General features: G+C 33.8%; 2 long non-coding RNA genes across 7 annotated transcripts; one reads left to right on the top strand and one right to left on the bottom strand.

Moving 5' to 3' along the window:
- Positions 1 to 8,005: 8,005 nt before the first annotated feature.
- On the top strand, positions 8,006 to 13,206 carry LOC133294930 (uncharacterized). Of its 4 annotated transcripts, XR_009749275.1 has the most exons (11): positions 8,006 to 8,310; positions 8,400 to 8,485; positions 8,571 to 8,690; positions 8,826 to 9,507; positions 9,625 to 9,715; positions 9,979 to 10,095; positions 10,187 to 10,267; positions 10,693 to 10,833; positions 11,624 to 11,691; positions 12,675 to 12,772; positions 12,864 to 13,206. It is a non-coding gene; the product is annotated as an uncharacterized LOC133294930 (long non-coding RNA). The 4 variants fall into 4 exon arrangements; XR_009749273.1 differs by having other exon boundaries at positions 8,826 to 9,715; XR_009749274.1 differs by having other exon boundaries at positions 8,826 to 9,715; positions 11,544 to 11,691.
- Positions 13,207 to 19,741: 6,535 nt separating this feature from the next.
- LOC133294932 (uncharacterized) lies at positions 19,742 to 22,497 on the bottom strand. 3 transcript variants are annotated; one of them, XR_009749277.1, is made up of 5 exons: positions 22,240 to 22,497; positions 22,072 to 22,132; positions 21,468 to 21,626; positions 20,808 to 20,942; positions 19,742 to 20,180 (listed from the first exon to the last, which is right to left on the bottom strand). It is a non-coding gene; the product is annotated as an uncharacterized LOC133294932 (long non-coding RNA). The 3 variants fall into 3 exon arrangements; XR_009749278.1 differs by having other exon boundaries at positions 20,808 to 20,939; XR_009749279.1 differs by lacking the exon at positions 19,742 to 20,180 and adding an exon at positions 20,191 to 20,343.
- Positions 22,498 to 27,379: the final 4,882 nt, after the last annotated feature.

Genomic DNA, 27,379 nt, shown 5'->3' with positions numbered 1-27,379 from the left:
AGAAAACCCACAAAAATTTATTTTCTCAAAAAACAATTTTCTCTTAGGAAATTAACTGGATTATTTATCTAGATTTTAAATCCATAATTAATTAATCCAATGGACAACCTAAATAATCACGCATACTAACTATCATACTAGTCGATTCAAGACATAATAGCTACTATGCAGTAATGACATGTGATCATGCAACAATATGGCATCTTCCTATTCTATATGACATGTTATTTCATACATCATGTTTAATCGCACATATAACTCATACAATTAAAGCATTAAATAATAAATAAATAACTTTAATCCATGGCTTTCCTATAATAATCAATAAATAAATAAAATTACAACTTTGAAATTCCTTTTCCGTCCAATAATTTAAATGGGCCCACAATTCTTTGCTAACCCTAGGAGAGAAAAAAGGAACCCTAGCCAACTGTTTTGTCGCGCCGTCAGCCGAAGTTAAATAACAAATATAGAAAAAGATGCCATATTTTCAAAAAATAATTTTCAAAAACAATCACATGAATTTATTTCAAAACTGGTTCTTTTCCTCATCGCGATCCGGCTCTGATACCAATTGTAGGTATATCATCAGAAACGCGGAAGCGCATCGAACCGACACGACGAGGGAAAAGATTAACCTTAATCATTTTGATTACCTGGAAGGGCGTAGTTATGTGACCACGAACAATAGTTGTTCCCTCTATGATCGATCTTCCAGACTATCTCTCGAGGAGGATGAGATGGTTGTGTGGGCAACCGTTCAGATGATGAACGTCTGCCTCTTGGGTTTGTTTCTGATGATTTGTTCACCTTAGAGGCACAAGAGGAGAAAACTATGAATATATACCTTAGGTCTTAGACATAACTCAACCCTAAGCCTCATGGGCTCAAGTGTCACTGAAGCCCAATAGGACTTTAGTGACCAAAAGAGCATATATCCAACAATTCATTGGCTCATTACAGGTTGTTCATAGCAAGTAAATGCATGTCAATTATAATTTAGAAATCCATGCCAAATCATCTAGAATAACAAGCAAAGAGCAAAAAAGCTAAATAAGACTTTGCAAATAGTGAACAATCAACTATATTCGTAGATGACAAGAGCAGCATAGTGCTATAAAGCTCCTGCTATGGGCAAAGTCCATTGTATGAGTCTATAATAGGCAATCTTATCTTGTGTGACAAACCACTCTCCTAAAAGCTTAAAGTATTGGGCGAGAACGCATGAATAGTTTTTACTTTTTTATTTTATTATTATTATTATTATTATTATTATTATATCTAACACCTATCATATAAATAAATAAACAAAAAGAAAAGAAAAACCATCAGAGAGAAAAGGGAACCAGTAAAACACCTTAACCCCAGCCCACCAATCAATAAGCCATACAAGTTCCAGCCATAGCAATTCTGCTACTACCCTGTTGATCCTTCTGTACAAATTCTTAGACACTGGCCGTACAATAACATAGCATATTGCCTGAAACAAGAGAAATCAAAGGTGTCAAATTCATTAACTGAAGTAACTCAAAGATCTTCCTTACCCACCCCTTTTTTTTCACTTCATACTTCACACTTCATTTCACTTACCCTGAGGACTTAACCCAACATCAATTTCAACCAAATGTTCCCTTATATGAATTAATTAAACAATCCTTTCACACTACGCACCATAAAATAAATTCCCTCAATTAGCACTTTTTTATTTATTTTATTTTATTTTTTCCCCCAAATACTAAGCAATCAAAAACGAAACAAGAAGAAGTCAACAACTACTCTTTGTTTATATAAAGCCAAAGGCGTTTATTGATGAAGGTTACAATTTAAAGCACTAAGGGACGAATCTAAATCCAAAATAATAACAGAAAGAAAAAAAAAAGATTTTATTGGGATATGAGAAAGGTGATGCTGATGATGATGATTCCATTTAATTTATAAATCATCAAACGTTGGTAAGTATTTATATTTATTATTAAAAAAAAAAGAAAGAGGACAAAAATAGGGAAATGAAAACCTGAATGAGGTTAACGATGAGGCCAGAAGTGAAGAAGAGGAGACCCAATGGGACGATAACAGCAGCAGGTGCAACAGGCATAGCAACCAGATTCAACCGAATCCTATTCCTTACTGTCTTGTCTGGTCTTGTGCTTCTATCATCAAGCTTCTATTCTCTTCTAATTTGAAACTCTCTCTTTATTTATAAATTCTCGTCTATTTGATATTTACAGTCAAACAGATAACGACAAGATTTTCACATACTCATCCATTTCCTTGCCTCTAATGTTGTATTTGGATCACTGTTAAGGGTTATTTCAATGCGTTTGGTGTTTGTGATTATCACATAACTAATAATAAATTAATAATAACAATAATTATAAATCCCAAACAAACAAATATTTGTATTTTGAAGAATACAAATTCCCCAAAATACATAAATAAATTTATAAGAGTTTAATCTACCAATTTTTTTTTTTATTAAGAGTTTATAAATAAAAATTTTATAAATAAAGAAAGATCCGTTTACAAACTTTTACTGAGTATGACCAATCATACATTTTTTGTTGAAATATGACCGGTCAGAATAGTGTAGTTTGTAAATAAAAAATTTGTAAATATAACATATTTATTTTTATAAATATAATATTTTCCTAGTTTGTTTCCCTTGTAATACAAAGTTCCACATCTAGCTCCTTCAAAAAATCGCAAATACTACTGTTACGGAATATATCTTAACAGGATGAAAGGATAAAGATAAGGAGATAAAATTCTTGTTCCTATAAATAAGAGGTTAGATCTTATATTAACTGAGATCTATACAGCCCAAATCCAAGATGTACCTTTATAAACAAAAGCTAAAAATTTCAAGTACACACTTTTGACCTATTTATTATTACTACTAACACTGTGTCTACACGCAAATCTTGACTATAAGCCTATTGTTTGTGCACAATAATTAGAATATTGGCTATAAGCCAATAAGAATATCCATCTTTAAGATATCCATACTATATAATATCATATAGAATAGAACTTCAGTCTCTAGGACCAAGCAATGACAAATATGAGCACGAGATCATTTTTGGTAATAGCATGCAATGGTGACGACATTGTGTTTGTTATTTGAGAGAGATGTGAAAATGTCATTACGCTGAGTACGGTACTTGCCAACCGTGGATGTGGATGGACAATTGTATTTGCATTGAGATTTGAGAGATGTGTGTTTTTAGTTTGTGTGTGTGTTTTTTTTTAATGGAATAGTATTAGTGACTTTTAAGTTTTTATTAATTCATCATTCACAAATAATTAATCAATGATTACTAATTCACGTGTTAAAATAATGAAAATGAATTGATTTTCACCAATTAAATAAAAAGTTAATTCAATCCAATTAAAATATATACTATTTTGTTTTGTTTTCAATTTTTAATTAATTTGATTATCAATTTTCAACTCTGTCATTGCAGTTCTTCCCTCAATATTCTCTAATATTCAGGGAGCAAATTGCTAATAAAAGGAATTTTTTACCCAAAAGGTTTAAATTCTCGAGAAAGAATCCGAACCTAGAGCTATGACATTCAGGGGCATTTGGTAGAAGAGAAATTCTTTGGTGTCTGAGAATTATGATTTCCAAGAATACGATGAGAAAATGGAGTACCCGAAAATGTTATTAGAAAGTTGTTTGGTATGCAAAAATATTACCGGAATTATTTGGTTAAGTTTAATAAGTCTGTGTTCGGTTAATCGAGAAATATTATTGGAAATGTTGGGTTATTTTACAAAACTATCCTTGCCTTTTAAATTTACTATTGATCATCATTTTCATTCCACCAACAAAATTCTATAGATCCAGAAAACAAAATTGATCCACAAAACAGAATCAACATTCAACAAAAAAACAAATCCGGACGAAGAATCCATTATTGATGCTTTCTTTTTTCTTTTTGGGTTTACAGCAAAAAACAACCAGATGGAGGAAATGGAGCAAAAAACAATGTCTGAAAATGGAGCAAAAACCATAAAAAAAATTGTTCCTGTTGTTGGCTTCCCATTGCAACAGATAAACTTGTAAAAACCATATAAAAATTTAGATCTCCCTTGTTTATGTTCATGTTCATGTCGGGTCTTTGGTACATGTGGGAGAGAACAAGAGCGGGGCTAATAGTGGGCTTAGTGTGAACTCTGGAACAACGTTCGCCATGTTTGCAAGCTCCGTTATTGTCTATCATTTTCGATTCTCTGTCATCCGTATTTAATACTCATGAAGACCTGAGCTTACATGCCTAATATTGGTTGTTGGAACCAGGCTTGAACTCGTATAAAAGCTCGTTTAATAAAAAGGCATCAGGCTCGAATTCAAAAGCTCTGCCTTGAAGCCTCTCAGGCTGGCCTAGTATATTAATTTTTATTTTTATTTATATTTTTATACTATTTGTAATAGTGCTCTCTCTCTCCTCAATCCATTTCACCCATATTTATTAGTTAAATAGACTTTTTGAATGATTTTTTTCTATATTATGCTGTTTGGATATACATTAAATTTATGAATATTTATGGAGTTACTAGTGTTGTTGATTGTATTTTCTGTTTGGATAATTTTTTGTAGTCTTATTTCTTTTAAACAGGCTAACAGACTAAATCAGGCTTTTATTTTTTGTAAATAAGGCAGGCCACAGGCCGATAATTATATTCGTAACAGGTAACAGGCTTGGTAAGGCCGACACATTTAAATACAGGCTTAGCCTTTTGAGACCAAAGCTCGGCTCGGCTCGGCTCAGCCCGTTAACACCCCTAGTCAATAGGATATGATTAGCTTATCCTCTTGTCTCATTTTATCCTATCCAATACATGATTTCTTATCCTATGGGGGAGCTGGGTTAGAATTCAATAGGATATGATACCAATATTAGATACCCAATATATCCCCACGTAGGGGTGGCAATATGGATTGAGCCCGGCGGGTCAACCCGCCAACCCGTCAAAACGGGGCGGGTTGGGTTGAGATTTTCAACCCACCAACCCACCTTAACCCGTCCCGCCTACAAGTGGGTCAAAACGGGTTCAACCCGATGCCGGGTTTTAAATTTTTTTATTATTTTTTTTATTTTTTTACAATTAGGTAGTATTTCATTAGTACTTAAATTTTTGTGATATTCTATTTTTTTTATCTTAGTACTTTCTAGAAAAAATAAAGAATAACAATTTTATTTATGACAAATGTTATCTATTTATAAATTCCTAAATAATGTTTGACAAATATTAGTATACATTTAAGATTGAGACTAAAAAAATATAGAGAAGTGTGAAATAAAATAAAATAATATTAAAAAAATTCATAAAGTATAATTTATTTTTGAATATTAATTAAATTCTTTTTAATTGGCGGGTTGGTGGGTTGACCCGCCAACCCGTCAACCCACCATAAAACGGGGTGAGTTCATTTTTACAACGCATATTTTTTGGCGGGTCAACCCGCCCCGCCCTGTTTTTGGCGGGTTGGTGGCGGGGCGGGTCAACCTAGATTGCCACCCCTATCCCCATGCTACCTAATGTATTTGTATTTATTGTTTTATATTTTATTTTTTATTTCTCCTTTTACATAATCTTATCATATTGCTAATCAGGTGCTAATCAAACACATGACATGATATAGACTTATCAGTCCCATATCATATCCTACCCTTATCAGCATATCATATCCTACCCTTATCCTATCCACCAAACGAGCCGTAAAATACTATCCAGAGGGTGGTATTTTAGGAATCCCAGACGATAGAAAAATATGAATTAATTTTTCTTTTAAAAAAAATAACCAAGCATAGTATCAAAAAAATTAATCCAATATTCTTAAGAATATTTTGACCTATCAAATAATTAATCCAATCTTCAACTTAATCGATTAAATCTCCCTCTTAATTGATTTAATAGATTAAAACATATTTAATCGATTAAATATCCCGAATGAGCGTGAAAACTTGATTGAATGAGACAAACACGGTATTGGAGGTTATTTGATTGCTTCCTATTAAATACAAAACGCAATCAGCTCCAGTTTCTATTAAATTCAAAACGCAATCAGATCAGTTTTCCATTTGAATTGCGCCCTATTAAATACAAAACGCAATCAGCTCTTATTACATTATATTCAAATTCAAATTCAAAATTCAATCAGTTTTCCATTTGAATTTTGTATTTAATAGGAGCTGATTGCGTTTTGTATTTAACAGGAGTCAATCGGCTCCTATTAAATACAAATCGCAATTAACTCCTATTACATTAAATTCAAATAACCTCCAATACCGTGTTTATCTCATTCAATCAATGCTTTCACATTTATTTCAGATATTTAATCGATTAAAACAATTAAGAAGGAGATTTAATCGATTAAGTTAATGATTTAATCGATTAAAACATATAAGAAAGGACAATAGTAAACTGTAAAAGAAATAACAATAATATTTTTTCTCCCAAAAAAAAAACCAATAATATTTTAAAAACGTCTTGGCCTTTCGTCATTGTGTAAAAGAAAAAAAAGAAAAAAAAAAGATAAACAAAATTCAAAGATATATAAATCTAGCAAAAATCAAAGATATATAAATAAAATGAAAAAGTTGGTGTCAGTATACGTACAACCGCTTTGTATCGTTGTCTCCTTCTAAGGACCAACCCAAACACCTTCCTTACCTCCTTCTTCTTCTTCCTTCATCTGCAACTCTCTCTCTCTCTCTCTCTCCCTACTTTCTATTGCTCTTTTCTGCGTAAGAGAGATCGTAGCTCAACCGGCACCGGACATCAATGGATTCCAAAGGCACGTTTATCTGGTCGATTCCATGTTATGTTTCTAAATATGTTTTGATTATAATTATATGCATCATCATAGACGATCGAACTGTTTCTCTCTGTTTTTGTTGATTTCATTTAGCTTCGCATAGCCACAATCGCTCACTTGACCAGTTTCGAGTTTCCTTTGTTCTGATCTTCTCGTTGATTATTTCTGACGCATCATCGCTCTCTCCGAGGAGCGTTTGTAGATATTTTTTTCGTTTTAAGCGAGAGAAGAGAAAATTCTCTCTGTCTTTATTGCAATTCTGATGGTACAATTAATTTCCTTGTTTATGACTCTCTGATTTCCAGATTGTTTGTTTGGTTGAATTTTGGATTTCATCTTGGAAATTATGTGGCCTATGAGATTGGTTTTTGGTTCTGTTAGTTTGTGTTCTCCTGTTCTCTAGTTTGCGAAATAGAAAAATGTCTAGGAGAAACGGTGAAAATCACCATCAAATCACGTGGTTCATCTTAACAAGATAGCATATAGTTTGTTTTTTTTTAATAATTATCAAAGTTAGGGAAAACCCAGTCAAATGTGGTGTAGCGGACATTTGTTTTTACAACCGTGTCCCCTTTCTGTGTGGAGTTCTCCATTCTCCTTGTTTTCAGAAATCATGTGAATTGGGATCTCTCGTAAGGTCTTAGATTTAGTTCTGTTTGCCATTGTCATCCCCCTTTCTGTGCGGTAATAGAAAGCACGATGTCATCTTTGAATCCTTGATAAATGTGGTAGTAAACTCTTGATGGCAATATGTATAGGTTTAGGATTGATATTATATACTGACAGTATTTGTTGCTTAGACTCCAGCTATTATAAAAGATTGGCATGTCAATGCTTAAATGAGCGATAATCTATGTTGTGATTTTTGGATGTTTGCAATTATTTAAAGATGCCTAATCCAATTAGTTTCGGATAATGGTTATAGTTTTGTTGTTGTTGTAATTATTTGAGTGTATTTCCATGTCATTCTGCAGTAAGAATGGAGGTTGTAGTTCCAAGACAAGACCAGTCAAATCAACATAATGAGGATAAGCTGAAGTTCTCAAGATGCTCAAACCTCCATTCTTACAGCGGTACTGTTCTTTAAACATCCCATATTTACTTGTTCCCCTTCAGGTTTTGGTTTCTTATTACCATGCTCATGAATTTCTTCAGCCTTTCTCTTTGAAGTTCCAATAAAATTTGGAACTTCAAAGAGAAAGGCTGAAGAAATTCATGAGCATGGTAATAAGAAACCAAAACCTGAAGGGGAACAAGTAAATATGGGACGTTTAAAGAACAGTACCGCAGTAAGAATGGAGGTTGTAGTTCCAAGACAAGACCAGTCAAATCAACATAATGAGGATAAGCTGGAGTTCTCAAGATGCTCAAAAAAATTTGGAACTTCAAAGAGAAAGGCTGAAGAAATTCATGAGCATGGTAATAAGAAACCAAAACCTGAAGGGGAACAAGTAAATATTGGACGTTTAAAGAACAGTACCGCTGTAAGAATGGAGGTTACAGCTGCAAATATTGCATATCATTTCTTGTTGGGTGTCTAGAATTAGCCATTTATGCGAATCTTGACTTTTAGGTGTAGAATCCTGGACTTTTGAGCAGAAACTTGGGGAGGCTGTATTTATTCCTGCTGGATGCCCACATCAAGTGAGGAACCTCAAGGTAAAACATTTCTTTCCATTACTTTACTGTCAAATCATTTGGTTATATCTTTAGCTCTAATCAACATACGTTAAACCTTGCACAGTCATGCATAAAAGTTGCTGTAGACTTCGTGTCCCCAGAAAATGTTCATGAGTGTCTGCGTTTAACTAATGAGTTTCGTCATCTTCCCAACAACCACAAGGCTAGAGAAGATAAACTTGAGGTGATTTGCTTTTAAAATATAATTCCTTCTGCTTCTCCTCTTTATTAATGTCAGCCTCATAAGTAAGTTATAGGATAGAATATAATATTTTCCTTTTTTATGTTTGCTGATGGAGTTTTATCTTTGATGAAATAGATAGAGAAGATGATAGTATATGCCGTTGATCAAGCTGTCAAAGACTTTCAAGTTTTTCTGGTGGCTGATACTATCAGTTGCTGTGAATAGTTACAATATGCAGATGGAAAATTTTGTTAATCTAGAGCGTCTGATTGGAGTATTTAATTGCACTCGCAATGGAGTGATTCTTTTCTCATTCTTTTTATAATAATAGAGTGGTTGGATTTGTTGCATTTGCATTTTATAAGACAATTTTGGTAATAATAGAGTTATTACTTTTGTTACATTTACATTTTAGCTAACAATTTCTCAAAGTTTTCTAACCAAAATAGACAAAAAATTAAAAAAAAAAGTATTGCTAAACAATTGTTGTTTTCTCGGCCAAAAGATCATACGGGTATTAAATCAGACAATATCAAATTTTTTTTTTCTTTCAAAAGTGTACAAGATTTGAGATACAGCTTATGAAAGATTTTGAGACACCGTGTGAATGCTTAGTATCGACTAGTGTTGATCAATTTAATCTAATTTGAAATTCTTTTGGTTTGGTAATGTAATCTGTAGGGACAACGATCAAAATATCATACTGTTCACAGAAACTTACCATAATGCCACACTTGGAATTTTTTTTTCCCAAATCTAAAATGTTGTTTTAATACAGAAGAGCTCTCCAATCCTTCAGCATCTTTGTACTTCGCAGGTTGGGGGAAATTGCAATTTTAGGCTAAATTGTCACGTGTTAGCATTGAGATATGTGAGAGATTACATCATGCATATTTTGCTAATAGAAATGATATTATTTTCATGTGCTCGTTAGAAACATTCCACCAGATCATGATGAATCTGTAAGTGAGCTTGTGGAGCAATTTTTTCTTGTCAATCATCCAGATAACTATCTTACTCACCAGGTTGGTTCCTCCTTTATACACTGTATTAATTATCTCATTGATTCTGATATTAAGAATTTAAGAAGCATTTGGTGGTTTATGCTTTGATAGTTTCATTTTTTACTGCAATGGTAAATTCACTAGTTGTCTCGTTGATTCTGAAATGATGTATATGAAATGTGAATTACATTGTTTATTATGCCAAATTAATTTTCCGCTTTTCATTTGGGACTTTGAGAGGCAAAAAAGCGTATGTCAGCATATTTATTGTGACATTTCTGCAGGTTGTTTATGATGCAAACAGACTAGCAAAGGTTGTTAAAAAGAAGAAGAAGTTGCAGAATTGGATTGTCTATTATCAAAATAAACTTGAACGAACTTCAAAAGGACCTGAAATGAAGGTATTTGAGATTAATCTGGTATGCCTTCAAATTTTTGTCATAATTATCTTCAGATTTGCCACAACCTTTCCCTCTTATATGTTTTTACCAGACTGGTTTCCTTGGTCTTCGTGGAAAGAAAGTGGATGCTATTGATTATTAAACCACTGAAATTGACAAGCTTGCAAAAGAAGTAAGTGCCATATATATATATATATATATATATATATATATATATATATATATCCTTTTTCTGTTAGGACTTTTACCCCCCTCTGCATCCAAATGAATTTTGCAAAAAAAACGGACTTTCTGTTTTGTGTCTCTGTTTTGGATCCAGCGGAGTAAAATTTGTTGTAGGAAATGCTTGATAAATTATTTTCCTTTTGGGTGTCCAAAATTTAGGGTGCATGGGAAAATGGAAAGAGGATTCAAAAAGAGATGAGAATCTAGTTATAAACAATTTCTTATTTCAAGTTATGCTTATGTTTATTAAAGTATGAGATTAAATACAAATTTTATTGGCAAGGCATGATCTTTTGGTATTTTCACCTAGAGTTTTGTTGCAGTTAGTTGTGTATCAATCTAACCCCCTTTATCCATTCCTTTTAATATCAGGAAGACGTGCATTCTTTCTAGAAGGGGGAGAAAATGGCTACATTTCAAGATATTGGGGTTGCAGCTGCCATAAACATTTTGAGCGCATTTATTTTCTCTGTGGCATTTGCTATTTTGAGGCTTCAACCTTTCAATGATCGGGTATACTTCTCAAAATGGTATCTGAAGGGTTTAAGAACAGATCCTCTACACGGAGGAGCATTTGTGCGCAAGTTTGTCAATTTAGATTGGAGATCATATCTTAGGTTTTTGAATGGCATTTGCTGTCGCTTCTTGATATTGTTTAGTATATTATATTCAAATCCAAAGTACCTGCATGTCAAGATGTGTTTTTGACCTAAAAATATATATGGTTTAACTATGTTGAGGCTTTAGGTCTAGTGTTTAACAAGGTGCAACCTTGATTTACAATGAAAATCTTAATTGCTTTGCATCTCTTCTCTAGATTCTCTGATTATATCTTAATTACTTTTTCTTCTCATCTTAAAATAACATCACTTACTTCTCCAATCTGATTATTAGCGGTACCTTTTTTATGCATAATATCACTTGTTAAAGTTGTAGAGTTACTTTTATGGTGCATTCATGTCAGTATTTGATTGTATTAATTATTGTAAAGTATTTGGCTTTTCTTAAATTGCTACTAAATCTCACGCTGTACTAAAATTTTGTACTCTAGCTCAGGTTTTGGGCACACATTGTAATGGCTTATGCATTTACCTTTTGGACATGCTATATTTTGCTAAAGGAGTATGAAAAAGTTGCCTCAATGAGATTGCAATTTCTTGCAGCAGAAAAATGGAAACCATATTACAAACTTTTAAAAACCATATTACACTGAAAAATTGCAGTGCGAGCCTACTGAGCATTCCGGGTTGTGACTTATATTGGAGTTTTATTGGTGTGAAAGTGATTTGGGTTTCATATGCAGAAGTAGGAGTGCTGCAAGCTGAGAAGTGTTTGGTTTATTTCTATAATCGAGACGCAAGTGAGAATCAGGTACAAAATTTCACTTCCTATTTTGCTGACTTCTGTAATCCTGTGGTAATGAGTTGAAAACTCCATATTTGGGTTGTGGTTTATCAAAAAATTGTGTTTGGATATTTGAGTTTTTTTATACTCTGTGTTCATCTGAAGCTTACCACAATGTGCTCATCATAGACCGACCCGAACTTCGACTCATTATGGAAAAAAATTAGAGTGTACTATGCTGGAAATGTCATATACTGAACCATTCACCATGAAAAGCACACTTCAAAATAGGCTGAGAAATTATTTAAATCATAGAATTACCCTTTGAGTTACAAATATAATAGCAAAAAAATTAAAAAATTTAGCAGCTTCAGTCAAAGAACATTTTTTTTTTCTCAAATACAACGGAGGAACAGCCTTTAAATGAATGTTACCTCCAAATTTTAGATTGCAACAGTAGGAAAACAGCTCTTTAAGTAGTATGAGTCAATCAAATAACTAGGATAGATGCTATATGGATAATATTTTACCGTGGTATCAATAGTAAGCCAATAAGTCTAATTATAACCAATTCGCTGAGTGTGGTATTTTATATAGTGGCTGTAAAAATGTGTTCCCTATTCGTAGTTAACTTGTGTCATATTGCATCCGTGCATCTTTGAACATCAAGCTGAGGGAAGTAGCAAAAAAACATTTGTTGTCCAAGAATTGAAGAAATTTGAAGTACTAACTGTTGAATAGAGGGTAAACCTTGCAATGATAATGGGCAAGGATGCCACGATAATGGAAATTTTTTTGGAAGGAGATGACGAAGAAAAATAGTTTGTGGTGGCATCTTTATTGAGTAAATGTTAAGTCAGTGAGGACTATTCTTTTTGGAGACCACATGGTTATATGGGAGGTGTTGTCAACTTTACATGTGATTTACATTTTGATGTCTGTGATATGCATCTATTAGCAACATGTTCTTTTTTTTGAAGTCTGCCACAATATGCTTCTTTTGAACCCAGAATTTAAGGACAGACGCATCATGCAAATGGTTTTTTGGATATGCACATTGATTCACATCTCATACGTAAGGATAACTGGTACAATAAATACTAACCAGGTGTGTATTAAACAGACATTTATTTTTGTACACAATCCACTTTTAGGGAAGCTGATATGTAGTTATACTGATTTGTAATTTTTTGCAAAAGGCCTTTTGTGTTTTGTGAAGCTGAACAGGTGCCCTGTATGATGATCTCTTTCAACTTCGAGTACCTGTTGCATTCAGGATGAGGCTGACTTATGATTGAAGTTAGAAAGTTGATGACCTGTCAGATAGCTGAGGACATGCATATGTGATCCTATTTGACTATATTTTGGTTTTGTACAGATGAAATCAGATTTTGTATATATGTATATGTCCCGACTTAGTGAAGTGATTGGGACCCACATAGGATTAGCTGAAGTTGCATCTGTTTTTTTTTTTTTTTTGTACCAGTTCAGGCATATGTTATTAGAACTTCTGTTGCATCAATGTAAATGATAATTATTACTGCAGTCATTTGGATTCTCTTATTTAGTCTTCGTTTGGATGGGCTTCTTCACATCTAGAAGTTGTTTTTTTTTAAAAAAAAAGTCCTTTTAAAATTATAACAGTGTTTGGATGGTAACTTTAAAAAAAGCAGAAGTTAATGGAAAAGTTAAAATTTAACTTTTTTCAAAAGCTAAAATTTTTGACTTCTTGGAAAAGTAGAAGCCAGAAGCAAGTGCCAGAGCCCTCGTGGACAGAGATTACCCCTCAGCTCCCGCGTCATTTCCTTCCTGCCATCTTCCATCTTCAAGTTCCCGTGTCATTTCCTTCCTGCCATCTTCCATCTTCAAGTTCCATCTCTACTTTGAGGTACTATTTCTATCTTTTTACTCTCTTTCTTTTGCCTAAGTACTGTTTACATTATCTTTCCTGTTTACAAGAAAATGAGGCTAGCTTTTGTTTACGATGGAGAACAATAAAAAAACCAAGGATTATCTTAAACAAACAATATGAATACTACAACATTGGTGATTTCATAAAGGGGAAGAATACAACCGGTTCTTAAATTAAACTTACCTTCAAAGCTGAACCGGCCAAAATGATGAAACCAATATTTATCATGAAAAGATTGGCATATTGTAAAGAAGAGGAGGGAGCGGAGAAGAGGACGATATCATTGAAACAGAGTGAGTAAAATCATGTTTTTGTTTTCCTTTTGTGGTTTTGTCTGGGGTTGATTCCGTCATCCAAGAAAGTTCTCCAAAAATGTCCGTATATCTCAAAAAACAAACCTTATAGGCCTAGAGCAAAATCAAGGTAGAAATTTCATGTTAGATATCTGTATACATAAATAAAAAATTAACTTGTAATTTATGGGGACAAGCTTTTCTTTTTTGGGATAGGGTCAAGCTTTTCTTTTTTGGGTTCATGTTTTAAATTATTTTTCCTTTTTTTGTGAAGAGCACAACAAAGCTTATCAAGTCAATTTTAGGTAGTTAACTGATTAGCTTGGCCTTGACACGTGAACTAATATGCATAGAGATTTACATTATTAATTTTGTCAATCCTTATCAAATCCCAACACAAATGGGTCTGATGTAATAATTGGCTCACTTAAGTTTTACATTATTGGGTTACAATACTATTGTTAGCAACAGGTCTATTTTGTAACTTAAATCTATGTTTGTGCTTATTTCTAAGTTACAAAAAACACATTTTATACTGTCATTTGAACTAGGAAGAAAGTGATTGTTGCAAAGAAATAAGAATGAAAAAGTGCAGTGCGTAGACTGTCATTGACACGTGAACTGATTGTTGTTATGTGCTAATCTCAAGTTTCTTTTTCTTTCTTTGGTTTTCCTTCTCGTGTCTTTAACTTTTCCCCTTAATAGTCATTAAGGGAGTTTAATATCTCTATTCTTAGAATGGCATCAAAGCTAGCTCAATTAGAGAATGTTAGTGACAATCATGGGAAGGCTAAGTGGACTGATACTAACACTGAAACTTTCTTAAAAATATGTGCGGAGGACATTGAAGCTGGTAATAGGCCTCACACTCATTTTAATAAAGATGGGTGGAACAACTTAATGAACAAGTTTAATAGCAGGACTGGAAAGAACTATGACAAGAAACAATTAAAAAATAAATGGGATTCATTGAAACAAGAATTCGGCCTGTGGGCAAAGTTGGTTGAAAAAGAGACAGGTCTCGGATGGGATCCAGTGAAGAACACTGTAGTGGCATCTGCAGAGTGGTGGGAAGCTAAGGGCAAGGTATATATTTTTAGTTGAATAAAATATGAAGTCTTACATCTTCATTGCTGTATAATTTGCTTATTGATTTAATGTTCTTTTTTAATGCAGGAAAATCCAAAATATTTGAATTGGAAGGAACAGGGACCAAAGTTCTTGACTTTGATGGAACAATGCTTCAAAGATGTGGTTGCTACTGGATATGCTGTATTTATGCCGCAACCACATACTTCATCACCAGTGCAAGCCACTGATAATGAGTTATTTGATGAAAATGAGCATTGTTGGTGGAATGAAGAGGAGGGTGAAAGGGATACTTCTGAACATGCTACAGATCATAATGAAGGCCCAAGTCTTCGTATCAATGATTCAAAAAAAAGGAAGAGAGGGATGAAAGGAGGAAAAAGGCAAGGAATAGCTGAAAAATTGCAAAACTCCCTTGATCGAATCCTGGAAAATATTGACCAAATCTCACATACATCCGAGCCAAGATCAAGTTCAAATGACCCATTCAGAATTGGTAGATGCCTTAGTCTATTGAAAGATGTGCCTGGTTTAGTGGCAGGCAGCCCGACAGACAACATGGCCCCTCTAATCTTTATTGCAAAACAGAACAGAGAGGCATTTATCTATTACATGGAAAATGAGCCTGATAAGGCTTTGAAATTTCTAAGCATGTTTACACCTGAACATGTAAAATTTTTTCGATAAATTTGTAACTTTGTTTTATCTTTGATGTTGCACTTAGAACTTGAATTTATATATATGATGTTGAAAGATGCCTTAATCTATTGAAAGATGTGCCTGGTTTAGTGGCAGGCGGCCCGACAGACAACATGGCCCCTCTAATCTTTATTGCAAAACAGAATAGAGAGGCATTTATCTATTACATGGAAAATGAGCCTCATAAGGCTTTGAAATTTCTAAGCATGTTTACGCCTGAACATGTAAAAAATTTTCGATAAATTTGTAACTTTGTTTAATCTTTGATGTTGCACTTAGAACTTGAATTTATATATGATGTTGAACTTGTACTTGGTTTTGTATTTCATATTGAACCTGTACATTTCTAGTTTGTATTAGAATTATCGAATTTATATTATTTTATTTTTATGTGATGTTAGAATTTTTTTTCAACTATATTTATATTGGTTTGAACAGGATGTCTAGTACATCAGATTCTGATAGTGATAATGAGTTGTCTGAGTACGATGAAGATGCTAACAGAGCATTATTACAGAAGAAGAATATGCTAATGTCAGCAACTAAAGTTGTTGTTATCTCTATCTATCATTACTATTCTCTATATGTGGATAAACAAAAAAAGAGAACATCAATACTTTCTGGACATGGATGGTTGGAAGAGTTGAAAAGAGGGAATGAAAATAGATTTTTTGAACAGTTTAGGATGAGAAAGCATGTGTTTAATAATTTGGTGAGTGACTTGGTTAAACATCATGGATTAAAGGCAACACAACATGTTGGTGTAGAGGAAGTTGTGGCTATGTTTTTGTACATGATTGGTCATGGATCCACTTACAGAGAAGTTGAAGAGAGATTCCAACGTTCCGGGGAGACAGTGTGGAGGCAATTTCATCGTGTGTTAAAATCCGTTCAAAGTTTGGGACTTCAATTCATTAAGCCTGCTGACAATATGTTTAGGGATGCTGCAGAATATATCAAAAAAGATGAACGTTACTGGCCATATTTTAAGGATTGTATAGGAGCTATAGATGGCACTCATATTGCTATTCATGTTCCTCCTGACAAAAAAATTCCTTTCACTGGCAGAAAGGGAATAACTACCTCGAATGTTCTTGCTGTTTGTGACTTGAATATGTGTTTTACATTTGCATTGGTAGGTTGGGAAGGGTCTGCGCATGATACCAAAATTTTTATGGACACTCTTAGAAAGCCGCATTTACATTTTCCTCATCCTCCAGAAGGTATTTATTTTATATGTTTATTTAATGTTAATGTAGATGTTCATTATATAGTTGTTCCAAATATAACTATTTTATTACAGGTAAATATTACCTTGTTGACTCTGGATATCCAAGTTTCAAAGGATTTTTGGGACCATATAGAAACACAAGATATAGGGATAAGAAAAGTAAAGACCTCACTCAAGTTAGATGCATTAAGGATGAAAATCAAAAACTTCTGGTGAGAGATGAAGATGTAAGTGAAAGATGGTTGAAATACTTCAACAAGCTGTTTAATGGGGATGGAAATACAAGCGAGGTGGACTTAGAGGACGCGTATGATGATATGAATAGAAGATTTGTACGCAGAATTAATACACATGAAGTTAAGGAGGCTTTAAAGAGGATGAAGACTAATAAAGCCTTGGGGCCTGATGGTGTCCCTATTGAAGTGTGGAGAGGCCTGGGGGATGTGGCAATAAAATGGTTGACCAATCTTTTTAATAAGATTCTCCAGACGAATAAGATGCCTGATGTATGGAGGAAAAATATGATCGTGCCTATCTACAAAAACAAGGGAGATATACAGAATTGTTCAAACTATAGAGGCATTAAGCTAATGAGTCATACTATGAAGCTGTGGGAGAGGGTTATTGAACATCGCTTGAGGAGAGATACCAAGGTTTCTGTAAATCAATTTGGATTTATGCCAGGAAGATGTACCATGGAAGCCATTTTCTTGATGCGACAACTAATGGAAAGATACCGAGAAAAGAAGAAGGACTTGCATATGGTGTTCATAGACCTTGAGAAAGCATACGATAGGGTTCCAAGGAAAGTTTTATGGTGGGTCCTGGAGAAGAAAAATGTTCCATTAAAGTATGTAAAGGCAATCAAGGATATGTATGATGGGGCTACTACATGTGTAAAAGCTTGTAACGGATCATCAAGTTATTTTCCTATCACGGTAGGTGTACACCAAGGGTCGGCTCTAAGTCCTTATCTATTTGCCTTAGTTATGGATGAACTAACAAAAGATATTCAAGAGGAAGTGCCATGGTGTATGCTTTTTGCAGACGATATTGTGCTTATTGATGAGAGCAAGGAGGGTGTTAATAGAAAACTTGAATTGTGGAGAAGCACATTGGAATCCAGAGGATTCACATTAAGTCGAAGCAAGACTGAGTATCTGAAGTGTGAGTTTTCTCTGGTACAAGATGAGGACCAAGAACCTGTGCATCTAAATGGTCAAGAGGTACCCAAAAAAAATGCTTTTAAATACTTGGGCTCCATTTTACAAAATTGTGGAGAGATTGATGAGGATGTAAATCACAGAATCAGAGCAGGGTGGATGAAATGGCGTAGTGCATCTGCATTTTTGTGTGACCGCAAAATTCCCCTGAAGTTAAAAGGAAAATTCTATAAAACGGCAGTACGACCGACAATGCTATATGGAGCGGAATGCTGGCCAGCACATAGGCAACATGAGCATAAGATGGGAGTAGCAGAGATGAGGATGTTAAGGTGGATGTGTGGGTACACAAGGATGGATAAGATAAGAAATGAAGATATTCGACGAAAGGTCGGAGTAGTACCGGTAGCCGAGAAGATGAGAGAACATAGATTGAAGTGGTTTGGGCACGTGATGAGAAGACCCATGGATGCTCCTGTAAGAACAGAAGTTTGTTACCAAGAGCTAAACACAAAAAGAGGCAAAGGTAGGCCGAAGCTTACTTGGGGAAAAGTAGTAAAACAAGATTTAATGGAGTGGGATATAGATTGGCGGACAATATGTCTTAGAAAGGAATGGAGAAAAGCTATAAGTATGGTGGAGGGTTAGACCCGCTGTTATTCCTATGTTCCAGATGGTCCTTTTTTAGTCCTTTTCCCCTTCATTTCCCCCACTTCTTCTTGTCCCTTTCTTTTTTACTTTTATTTATTTATATATACATATATTTTTATTTCATTTTATTTTATTTTATTATTTTATTTGTGTATTTTTATTTATTTATTAATTTATTAATTTATTTATTTTTTATTTTTTATTTTTTATTTTTTTTGTTACTTTTTTTCAACCGTTTTGTATCTTTCATGTGGGTTCATCTACCACCGACCCCAATTAATTTGGGATAAAGGTGTTGTTGATGTTGATGTTGATGTTGATGTTGATAGAAACACAAGATATCATCTTCCTCATTTCAGGTTGGCCCCGACTTTTAGATCACAAAATGAAGCCTTCAATTATTATCATTCAAGTTTGAGGAGTATTATTGAAAGAACTTTTGGAGTTTGCAAAGCAAGGTGGAGGATGTTACAGAACATGACCAACTATGAGCTCAAAACTCAATTTGCTATCATATGGTCAGCCTTTACTCTCCATAATTATATTCGGAGAAATGATTCATGTGACATAGATTTACTTACAGTATTTGAGAATATTGATGATTTTGAAGTCAATGAAGATGATCTTGGAGAAAATGAATGGGAAGGACCAAGTACAGAGACAATTAGATCAATAGAACAAACAAGAGATGATATTAGAAATCAGTTGTTAGCGCGAGTGCATTGATAACTTTTATATCTCAGTTAATTTTTTTGATTGTAATAGCACCAATGGTTATTAATTGGAGAAGATGATTGTAATAGCGCCACTGGTTATGTCTTTTTTTGATTGTAATAGCACCGGTGGTCATGTCTTTTTTGATTGTAATAGCACCAGTGGATATTATTTTTTTGATTATAATAGCACCACTGGTTATTAATTTTTTTGATTGTAATATAATTTTTTGATTGTAATATAACTGATATTACTTTTCATCAGTACTTTCAGGACATGATTATGCTAAAACAAGAAATAATAGGATCTGTTCTTATTTCCTCATAAGATGTCTTTTACATAAAAGAAAAAGCAAACTCAACAGCTGAGATTTTACATAAAGCTTTATAAGATCTCATTTCAACTTGGTAGCAACATTAACCACACATCAAGTCTCTACTCAAAAGAAAATTCTAATAAACTAATGCTGATTTCATATTGAGAGCTAATAGGCAATTCTGTTGCTGAACTTGGCTCCAAAACTTTCATATGGGTCTCATCTGTTCCTTTATGGTTGCTAGGGGTGAACCTTCAACATCCCATTGTTCATTTTCATAGTTTAATGATCTTGGAGAATTTTGTAAGCTATCATTGTGACCAGCAGGGTGTCTATGTAGCAGATGAACTTGAGCTATGCCATATGTTGGAGTTGCTGTCCTACTAGAGAATGGTGTGGTGCTGTCCCATTATTCATAATGCTTGGCTTTGCTCACAAAAACTTCGACCTGTATATTAATGAAAAGAATTTATGAGAAATAATATAAGGTTAAAGGCTTAAAATCAAATATTGGCTAAAGTTGAGCTTGGTAGGGTCCATTATTCCCATCAAATATGTCACCAGGTTAATTGCAATCCCCATGGTGCAGAGCCTCTCTGCCATTTCAATCCCTGTAACAATTTTGAGAATTACCTTCTATTTTTTTATATATATATATATATTTTCTTGAACAATCCTAACACCATGGTTCCATTGGAATGATTTTTAAATGACGCGAATGATACACATAAATAACATAATTTGCGCAAGTATCTTTTCCAGTTTAGCACTGCTCATGATACATTCTGTTTTCAACCGAAGGTCTTCATGAAATCAACTTCTTATAATTGGAATGAATGAGATCAATAAGAAAATTCAAAAGGCAAGAGGAGGCCTCAATGAATTAAAGCAAAACTACAATATACTTCAAGTGGATTCAAGGATGCACTCTTGTGTTACTACCTTGCCCCTGTGCAGTGGAACAAAATCTATTAAAAAGATTCCAACGTGAGAAAAGCTACTCACCAAAAAAATCATTTAAAAATCTAGCAACATGATTAACTTTCTCAACAATTAAAGGAAGTAGATCAGCTACCTTGCATGCAGCTATGGTTTCTTCCACTTTACTCCCTTCACAACCACCTTCCTTTTGATCTCTGCCCACCACCAGCTGATTATGAACTGAATTTGTTGAATCTGTTAAACCTTGTGCTCAATACTTGAGGTCCTACTAAAGGCATTTTGAGCAGCAAATATTTGAGCAAAGTCATTCATGGTGTTACTTTTCATAACAAATACAAGGTTTTCCAAATTCCATTGTGAAGTATTTAAACAAATAGGATCAATTAAAGAGACAGAATGCATAAAATATATATCAAGACAGGTTTAAAGTACTACTAATTATGTTAGTATATTAATAATACAATTTAAAAAGCCTAAATGAACTGTTACAATGTGGGCTCAACAATGCTTAATTCAAACAACTAAACAACTATTAATAGATGAGCCTTCTCCTTGTTTGTTTGTTGGCTCCATCGATTTTGAGTAACAACCACCGGTAGGAAGATTTGTATCACCCTCTTTTTTCTGAATTATTTTTTTTATTGGTTTTATTTTTAAATGCACCTATCAAAATAGGGTGTTCACACTATACAAAATGTTGTGCATGTATTAAGGTCACAACCAGGGAGGATCGCATGCACATTCATGTATGCACCAGGCCAAAGTAAAAAATATTCAAAGTTCACTTTCTTACCATGTTCTTTCAAGGTTTTTAGATTAGAAGATTCCTTCCCACCTTGCTTTGGTTCAGACCGTGCAATGCTCAACTTCTTCCCAAGTAACCAGTGCATGTTCTTAGCTACTGCTGCAGGAAGGTTCTCTCATTATCCAAAAAGTCCACATATGCTAGTCCCTGAATCAATATCAAGATAAACATTCAAACCTCTAGCTAATTTCCATTCAAATCATCATTATCACACTAATTTCCATTCAAACATCCAAAATAGTTGAACTCAGCATAAGCCTCTTCAACACAATACAATAAAACTCCTAACATTTCAAAACAATTAGCATCAGATGAATATCAACCTAATTTTTTAGCATTATATCAGAACTAACAAGTCTATTCTTATAAGATATTTAACACCATTGCAATCTTGCTTATTCTCTTATGGTACAAATGTAGGACATATTGATTTGAGTTTTAAAGGATGTGAACCACTCTTTGAAAAGGATATCTACCCTTTTTATTTTCATTTTCTATGTACATAGAAATGAGAAAGGACAACTTGTAGATTGACTAGCATATACAGTGGAAGAAGACATGAGAAGAAAAAGGTGAAGAAGGAGCAACTTACTTATGAGTATGAAGAAGCCCAAGAAGAAAGAAGGTAGAGACAGACCCCAGGTTTGGATGAGCTTTTTCCCAAATCAGAGACAAGAAATTAATTAGTCCCAAATTAATATGAAACAATGGAATGATTGAACAATTAAGAGGACATGAATGTGAGACGAAGAGAGCGTACCAAATGATTTCACAAACAAGAATGAATTCGGGAAAGGAGAGAGACAATTCAGCGAAAGAATGAACGAATTCAGCGAAATAATAAACCAATGGCATGGGCGACGCCGGACTTGTCAGGGCCGTGATTGCAGGGAAGGGAGTCGAGGTGGTGGTGGTGGACGTGAGCAGCAGCACGACGCTGAAGCTCTTCGATGGCGTTGCAGAGGAACTCTTCTCGGCGTCAGAGTCGGTCACTTGAGGAGAGGAGGATGCCATTGAAATGGAGTGAAGGGTAGGATAGTCATTTTGTAATTAAGAAGTGCTTCTATGTTTTAACATCCAAATGACATTTATACTTAAAAGTACTTTTCAAATATTACATCCAAACGTAAAATAATATTGACTTTCAAAAAAAGTTCTTTTAAGAAAAGTACTTCATAAAAAGTCCTTATTTTCAAAAGCTCATCCAAACGGGCTCTTAATGGTATACAACGCAAAGACTGTCTGTGAGGTTACTCTTCTCACAAATGCTAGGTGACATGATTCACGAGTTAAAGAGTCTAATATACTTCATTCTCTACATATGGGGAAGTTAAGGTAAAATAGAACTGCAATCCAATATTTGGATGACACAAAATGGTATCCATATCAAGTATACAAATTGTGATTGTATATTAAATTACAAAAAATACAAACTAAAAGCCTTTGTAAGGCTGTTACTTTTGTCGTTATAAAACAAACTACAGTATGTGGCAACTACATTGCCAGTACATTCATAACAGGTGTTAAATACATATACTACAGTATGTGGTCCTTGCATACATGTAAGTGTTTCAGTCTGAGGTGATTCCATACAATAGGAGCTCTTCAATATATACTCAGCAACTGATGCATTCCTCTCTGGTCCTTCATCATATCAAAAAATGACAAGATGGAGGGGTTCAACTTCTGAGATTACCTGTATGAACCAAACTTCCCAAGCTTCTGTCACGTAATTGCTCACTTGTGAATGGAAGTAGTGAAGGATCCAATATGGTGTAACTGTTGTGTCAGCTGCTACTGTTTGGGTTCACACTTGAACGAGAGGGAACTTCATGGAGATATTATATGACACGATGAGCCAGTATGGTAATTGAGCCAGTAAGGTAACTACCAATTATACAGCAAGTAATCATAATAATTAATGACATCTAGTCTTCACATATGCATCATCAGTCTAAAAGTGGACTGAAATTGAAGAAATAATCCATTCAACTTCAGTATTCATCTCTCCACCTGTCCAGATTATAAAATTCAGTCAATAGTAAAATTCTTTACAGGAAAAACAAAAGCACATTGAAGATGCCCATAGGAACAGAACAACTATACTGAATGAAAGAAGTAGCCATTGATGTGTAGTAAAGTTGGTTCAAGATAATGACATTCATCCTGACTATTGAAAGCACAGTCTGTCCTATACATGTATGATATGACGAAATATTTTTTAAAAAATGTAGCGGTACTATCAAAGTAAAGAAAGTATTTTTTGGATATAAAATTAAGAGTGCAGATATGGTAATTTATTTCCCTTTGATGAAACAAGTTTTAATGTAAATCATGGAAAAGGGTATGTTGCATCGATTACTAATATTATTCCCCTCCAAATTAGGAATAAGTAGTACAAAATTAAAACAGAAAATAATATTATTAAAGTATCACACGAGAATATTTCCATTGCCTTCAAAATTTAAAAAATCAAGTATTCACATGAAGAGGTTTTATATAGTTAGGTTTTATTTTAAAATTTAAAAAAGGTGTATCACTGGAGGTTATATATAGTTAGGGAAAGAGTCATATATATAAAATGCATGTAGAATTGTCATCATATATAACCTGAAGCTAAGGATAAGAAAGCAAGGCAAAGCATGTTTGTGCAACCATTTTCTTACCTTCCAAATGAAGAGGATGAAGTCTAGCTCTGATGAGAAAAGCTAAGCAATTGAGCAAAACCAAATGAAATCATACAGAATAACTCACATTAAATGGGAACATTGAATTGAGGAATTGAAATGCAAAAAAACACAAATAAATGCACACACGGACACAAACACTAATCACATTACAGGTAACATGTAATTCTTTACATATACTACACCTACCATTAAATGATTCTTATCAGCAGTCCCTATATATTTGGGATGAGCAGCCTCATTGAGTTTATGCACAATTAACACTGTTAATGTCCAAATTCTTCCTTTTTAGACTAACCCTCATTAACCCATCATGAGAAGTAGTACAAGCTAAGCATCCAATCCGAGCCCATACATAAATGACAACCAGCAAATACTTCAAACCCATATTTAGGAGTCACCTGGTTCAAGTTCAATATGTTAAAGTCAGTTTCAGCAGAAGCAATATCAAAGAGGCTGATTAATCACAACCAACCATAACATGACAACTATAAGAACGCTGCATAAACAACACCAATTGAACTTATTTTCATCATCTTCCAATAAAATAATTAATTACATGATCATGCTTGAACATTGTGTTCCTCTATCATGATTTAAACTTCAAAGTATGTTCTCAAATACTTAAATTTCGTGTCACTCAGAGACGGAGCATGTAATTCCAAGTGTGATATGCTACCTTCAGCTAGTTAAGGCCACGTAGTAAAATCCTCTCACAACCCTCCAACAACCAAAATGGAACGATTAAAAACAAAAAAGTTTTTTGTTCGCGCATGTCCCCCTCAAAGATTCGAGAACAATAGGACGTTAATCGAAGCACCTAAGGAACAGAAACAAAGAATGCAACAAGTGGGACAGAGGACTACACCTGAATCCTTGCTTGTGGAAGGTTTTCTTCTCTGTCGACGAAGACCACAACAACGTCTTCACAAACGCACCCTCTGAAATACCCCTCCTTCCAAGTCTGACGACACAGATGTGAACTGCTTCACTAGTTGCGGGATGTAGACGTCAATGAATCAGCTATGTTTGAAACCCATCTCAGATTGTCTTCAGCAACGTTCGTTATTAGAATATTTGAATCAAAGGGTAAAGGTGGAGTTATTTTAACCCCACGTTCCCATTAATATTTCATAACAAACCAAACACAGACTCAGTAAAATTATTTTAATTTTTCCGGGAAAACAAGAGTCTACCAAACAGCTTTTTATTAACATTCCAGTAAAATATATTTCTCACCACATTTCAGTAATAATTGTTTCCTGGATAAATTTTTTTTTTCTCTTGTATCAAACGCCCCCTGAGAGCCTGTTTGGTGGGAGTATTTGTTTGAGAATGTCAGGAAAGTGATCGTGGTATTTGTATTTAGCCATGTTTGATAGAGGTTTTGTCAAAAATTTCCTGGATATCTAACTTGCCCAGAATTTGTGTCTATGTACAATTTTTGTGAAAAGCTCCCTTTCAAAAATACCACGAAAGAGGTGGTATTTTTGAAATATCGGATGATGGAAAAACTACACAAAAATTTTGGGACAATATTACCCTTGACAATGTTCCCTAAGCTAGAGTATTAAATACGGATGACAGAGAATCGAAAGTGATAGACAATAACGGAGCTTGCAAACATGGCGAACGTTGTTCCAGAGTTCACACTAAGCCCACTGTTAGCCCCTCTCTTGTTCTCTCCCACATGTACCAAAGACCCGACATGAACATGAACATAAACAAGGGAGATCTAAATTTTTATATGGTTTTTACAAGTTTATCAGTTGCAATCGGAAGCCAACAACAGGGACAATTTTTTTTTTATGGTTTTTGTTCCATTTTCAGACATTGTTTTTTGCTCCATTTCCTCCATCTAGTTGTTTTTTGCTGAAAAACCAAAAAGAAAAAAGAAAGCATCAATAATGGATTCTTCGTCCGGATTTGTTTTTTTGTTGAATGTTGATTATGTTTTGTGGATCGATTTTGTTTTCTGGATCTATAGAATTTTGTTGGTGGAATGAAAATGATGATCAATAGTAAATTTAAAAGGCAAGGATAGTTTTGTAAAATAACCCAACATTTCCAATAATATTTCTCGATTAACTAAACACAGACTTATTAAACTTAACCAAATAATTCCGGTAATATTTTTGCATACCAAACAACTTTCTAATAACATTTTCGGGTAATCCATTTTCTCATCATATTCTTGGAAATCATAATTCTCAGACACCAAAGAATTTCTCTTCTACCAAATGCCCCTGAATGTCATAGCTCTAGGTTCGGATTCTTTCTCGAGAATTTAAACCTTTTGGGTAAAAAATTCCTTTTATTAGCAATTTGCTCCCTAAATATTAGAGAATATTGAGGGAAGAACTGCAATGACAGAGTTGAAAATTGATAATCAAATTAATAAAAAATTGAAAATAAAAAAAATAGTATATATTTTAATTGGATTGAATTAATTTTTTTATTTAATTGGTGAAAATCAATTCATTTCCATTATTTTAACACGTGAATTAGTAATCATTGATTAATTATTTGTGAATGATCAATTAATAAAAACTTAAAAGTCACTAATACTATTACATTAAAAAAAAACACACACACAAACTAAGAACACACATCTCTCAAATCTCAATGCAAATACAATTGTCCATCCACATCCATGGTTGGCAAGTACCGTACTCAGCGTAATGACATTTTCACATCTCTCTCAAATAACAAACACAATGTCGTCACCATTGCATGCTATTACCAAAAATGATCTCGTGCTCATATTTGTCATTGTTTGGTCCTAGAGAACTGAAGTTCTATTCTATATGATATTATATGGTATGGATATCTTAAAGATGGATATTCTTATTGGCTTATAGCCAATATTCTAATTATTGTGCACAAACAATAGGCTTATAGTCAAGATTTGAGTGTAGACACAGTATTAGCAGTAATAATAAATAGGTCAAAAGTGTGTACCTGAAATTTTTAGCTTTTATTTATAAAGGTACCTCTTGGATTTGGACTGTATAGATCTCAGTTAATATAAGATCTAACCTCTTATTTATGGGAACAAGAATTTTATCTCCTTATCTTTATCCTTTCATCCTGTTAAGATATATTACGTAACAATCGTATTTGCGATTTTTTGGAGGAGCTAGATGTGGTTACAAGAGAAACAAACTAGGAAAATATTATATTTATAAAAATAAATGTTATATTTACAAACTT

This window comes from Gastrolobium bilobum, unplaced genomic scaffold (genome assembly GCF_033153095.1).
Source record: "Gastrolobium bilobum isolate Gb01-03AN ecotype WA unplaced genomic scaffold, APGP_CSIRO_Gbil_v1 utg29142, whole genome shotgun sequence".
In the NCBI taxonomy this organism is placed as follows: Eukaryota; Viridiplantae; Streptophyta; class Magnoliopsida; order Fabales; family Fabaceae; genus Gastrolobium; species Gastrolobium bilobum.
Note: the sequence above shows the minus strand (reverse complement) of the source record. Positions and strands in the feature narration are given on the sequence as shown.